This window comes from Fukomys damarensis, unplaced genomic scaffold (genome assembly GCF_012274545.1).
Source record: "Fukomys damarensis isolate Sample0158 unplaced genomic scaffold, DMR_v1.0_HiC HiC_scaffold_37, whole genome shotgun sequence".
NCBI lineage: Eukaryota > Metazoa > Chordata > Mammalia > Rodentia > Bathyergidae > Fukomys > Fukomys damarensis.
The window spans coordinates 5,977,905-5,982,332 of record NW_022900949.1 but is presented as its reverse complement, the minus strand read 5'-3'; the positions used below and the strand labels follow the sequence as shown (position 1 = coordinate 5,982,332).

The 4,428-nt window shown below is 52.8% G+C and overlaps 1 long non-coding RNA gene across 1 annotated transcript in view; it reads right to left on the bottom strand.

The window, feature by feature from the left end:
- Positions 1-8: 8 nt before the first annotated feature.
- Positions 9-4,428, bottom strand: part of LOC117284468 — a 6,173-nt gene continuing 1,753 nt past the window's right edge. Inside the window, exons 2-3 of the long non-coding RNA XR_004515578.1 lie at positions 2,130-2,402; positions 9-140 (exon numbers count right to left, since the gene is read on the bottom strand). This is a non-coding gene — a long non-coding RNA (uncharacterized LOC117284468). The remainder of the gene's footprint in view (positions 141-2,129; positions 2,403-4,428) is intronic.

The window sequence follows — 4,428 nt, the reverse complement described above, 5'->3', positions numbered from 1 at the left end:
GAGCTCCTCCTGGTCCCGGAGCAGCACCGCCGTGAGCCGGTTCCGGGGCGCCCCACCCACCACGAGGCAGCGCAGGGTGAGGTTCTCGCCCACTGGCTGCCAGGACGGCAGGGGGCCCAGCTCCACCTCCTCCGGAAGCACTGTGGGGACACGGGGGACAGGGAGTGTCCTTTAAACTGTGCCGCAGAAAGCCCCGCTCGCACCCGACTTTCTCCCCAAACAGCCAGCCACCTAAGTAAACAGGAATGGCAAAATGGCAGGAACTTCGGGGAAACCCAGAGGAGTGCTGTAAGGGTGCGGAACTGAGAGTGGAAAAGAACTTCTAAGCTGTCTCCCAGGCACCTGGTCCAATAAGTAGGGTAAGCAGCTCGGGTGGCTGGCTACACATGGCTTTTTTTTTTTTTTTTTGGTTCTGAATTTGAACTCAGGACCTTGTGCTTTAGAGGCAGGCAACAGAACCACTGAGCTAAATCCCCAGCCCTGTATTTTGTATTTTTGTTGTTTTTTTTCATTGAGTGTATTTTGTCTTTTTGAGACAGGGTCTTGCTATGTGGCCGGTTTAGAACTCCAGGCAATCCTCCTGCCTCAGCCTCCCAAGTGGACCACACCCAGCTAGACATTGTTTAAAAGAAGACTCTTGGTGAGTCAGGGGTGAAGCTCAGTGGTGACCACATGCCTAGCATGTTGCAGACCCTGGGTTCCACCCCAGCACCATAAAAAATAAGCAAATAAAATAAGACTATGCTGTACCTTCTCAACTTTATTTTTTTTCTCCATTTTTAAGAGCATTTTTTTTTTTTTTTTTTTTGGCGACAGGGTCTCTATGTGTTCCAGGCTGGCCAGGAACTCCTGGTGATCCTCCTGCCTCAGCCTCCTGAGTGCTAGGATTATAGATGTGTGCCACTATATCCAGTTCATCAGGAGCCTAAAAAACTTATTTTTGAGATCGTGCCTCGCTAAATTGCCCAGGCTGATCTGAGACTCGGGATCCTCCTGCCTCAGCCTCCCGAGTGCTGATATTACAGCCCTGCACCCTGAGACTGGCCCAGGGTTCTCTGTTGGGCAGACAGACAGCCCCCTCCCGGCCCTGGCACCTGCTAACACCTAAGCAGCATGCCATTCATGCTCAGCATAGTTTACTTTTTCAAGTTCTGGCACACCTCAGACCACCTCGCCTCCCACACATAGGCGACATTCCTCGGATGGCCAGACCGCCCTTTATCTCCCCAGCCCTTTTCCCTGGAGTGCCCTTCAGCCTTACGTTCTTCAACACAGGCCTAGTGTGGGCTATGGACGTAGCTCAGTGGTAGGGTGTTTGCCTAGTGTGCACAAGGCCTCAGGTTTGATACCCGAAACAGCTAAATAAGTAAAATAAAAATTTAAAAACCGAGCTTTCAGCACCTGCCTTGCAAACACAAGGACCGGAGTTCGATCCCTAGTACCACCCCCCCCAAAAAAAACCCCACCCAGCTTCCCTTCAGTTCCCTTGTGGGAGTGACCCAGATAGGACTGATGCCCAGGGCTGGAGCTTCATGCCACAGGACTCTTGCATATGTCACTTGGAGAGCTGACCCTGCCCCAACATAGCTGCTATCACCTCTCTCTCAGGCTGGCCTCGAACTCCCAGCAACCCTCCTGTCTCAGCCTCCCAAGGGCTGGGATTACAGGTGTGCGCCACTCTGCCCAGCTTGTGACTCTCTTGTTTGTTGCCAATATGTGAAATATGTCATCTCGGGGCTAGTTTTCATTTGCATCTTTTTTTTTTTTTTTTTTTTTCTGGTACCAGGTACTGACCCAGGGTTGCTCTACTATGGCACTACATTCCCAGCCCTGTGTTTTTCTTTTTTCTTATTATTTATTTAGAGATAGGGTCTCATTATGTGTTTCAGCCAGGCTGGACTTGAACTCACTATGCAGCCCAAGCTGGCCTCAAATTCGTGGCGATCCTCCTGCCTCAGCCTCCTGAGAGCTGGGATTACAGACCTGCACCACATACCCAGAGCATCTCTCTTTTTGAAAACACAGGACCCAGGGCTGTGGTCTATGTTAACGTAGAGGCACAGGCTGGGGGTGTAGCTCACTGGTAGAGCCCGTCTCCCGGGGCCAGCACCCCCGGCCCGGCCACTCACCATAAACCGTGAGGGAGACCACATCGGTCGTCTGACGCCCAGAGCCGCAGCTCAGGTAGCAGATGGGATTGCTGTCTCTGTTAATGTCACTCAGACTGAACAGCTTCCAGTTGGTTCCGGAGTCGACCAAGACTTTGGAGAAGTCGGTCTCTAGGCCCAGCACAAAATCCTTGAGGTCACAGCCCGAGAAACTGCAGTTCACCTGGATGGAGCCTCCCTGAGCTAGCGTGGCTTTCGGGGGCGACGCAAGCACCTTCAGGTCGCCGTGGACGCCTGGGAGGAAAGGAGAGGAGGGGGCGGGGTCAGTCACGTTGGCAGTGGTGCATGGCGCTGAGCGCTGCCCAGGCTGGCCCAGGGAGCCCAGCCTTGACCCAGGCAGAGGTCTCACTGAAGCGTGCCTGGTGGAGAAAAAAATCCTCCTGCACAAACAAGATAATTACTAACGGATGTGAAGAGTTCTGACTAAAACAAAACAGAATGATTAACTCAGCGCATCTTGGTGACAGATTTTTTTCTTTCAGGATTGGGGACTGAACCCAGGGCCTTTGCACGGATCTGCATTTCAAGCCATTTTTTTCTACTTTCTTTGACACAGGGTCCTGCTAAGTCACTAAGTCGCCCCGAGCTGGACTCAAATTTGTGATCCTCCTGCCTCAGCCTCCCAGAGAGCCAAGAGGGCAGATGTGGCCAGCCCTGCCCTGCTCTTTGAGAACAGATCTGAGGGCCGGTGAGTCGGAGAAAAGAGAATTCCTGGAAAAGGGAGGAGAAAGAGCCAAGATCCTCAGGCAGAGTGTCTGGGGCTGCCAGAGAGTGAGTAATAAAGTCACTAAGCTTCCCTGGGTGGGTGGGCATCCTAGGAAGCTGAGTTTTAGCTCAGCAACAACGTAGTGGTTCCTCAGCATGCAAAAACAGCAACAGCAACACAGAAAAAACCCCCACAAAAGTGTGGTCTCTATTTTAAGGGCAATGGGCACCACTGGAGAACTTTAGCAGCACCCTCCTCTTTGCTAGGAGGCCCAGGGTGGGGCAGGAATCAGATTGGTTCCCCACGCCCTAGGACCCATTGTTTTCCCTGTTTGTAAGAGGGGGTCAGTATAGTTATCCACCCCCTGCTACTTCAGGTACTGGTACAGGGCAGGTAGCAAATGTCTGCTTTGTGAGCAAGAAGGGAGATTTATTAGATTAGATCTCAGAATCTACTGCCTCTGGAGTTTAAAAGAAAATAGTCTGAGTCAAAGCGTAGTGGCCTGGGGAGGCTGAGGCAGGGGGATCACTTGAGCTCAGGAGTTTGAGACCAGCCTGAGCAACGTAGCAAGATACTGGTCTCCTAATACTACTAAGAAAACTACTAAGCCCCCAACCCCACCACAAAGATTCCAGTCCTCAGCTTGGCTGACCCTAGTGACCAGAAGTTCCTTGCTTGTAATTCTGGAATTATTCCCATTTCACAGAAGGAAACTGGAGGCCAGGAGTGCAGCGATTACTGAACTGGAAAGCAGGGGTCTGGGAGGGCAGTCCAGAGTGGTATCTTTGGTTGCTGTGGTAAATGAAGAGGTCCACTTCCCACTCTCCCAAGTGGAACCTCTGCCCCACACTTCCCCCACTGGCCGGCTTTTGGGGGAGGGCAGAGCCGGGGAATGGCTGGGACGGCCCACCTCTCAGCTTTCAGGCCCTGAGTAAGAAGTTTCTGGAATTCCCCTGAACAGAAGTTGCTCGGACTTCCCCAGGGACAGAGGATGAGGAACAGAACACCTTCTCGAGAGGAAGGGGTTGGGGGACCCCCCTCAATCTTCACCAGCTCAGGCAGGCTGGGACAAATTCCCACCCCACCTGCCCTTGTCCGGGGAAGCCAGACGCTGTGTCTCCACCACAGAGAGCTTTTGAGGTGGCCCTATCTTTCCCCGTTTTACAAGGGAGAAACTGAGGCCCCCCCCAAAGTGCCTTCTGTAACACCTTCAGGTGCCTGCAGGCCACCACTGAGGCAGCTGGTGCCTCTCAACTTGTCACCCTGGTCTCGTCTTCCCCTAAACAGCTGCGTAAGGGAGAATGGCCCCCTAGCAGGGAGGAGTAGCAGGGAGGCTGGGAGGCTCATAATCCCAGTAATCCGTGCGCTCCGGAGGCTGAGGCAGGAGGATCCTGGCGAGTTTGAGGCCAGCCTAGGCTGCCAGGAGAGAGACCCTGTCTCCAAAATTTAAAACAAAACACAAGAGTAGTCCGTTGCCCAGATGCTTACGGCTAAACTAAAAATAAAAAAGTTGTCTGATTGCCCCAAGAACGGCTGCTAAGACAGAATGCCCCC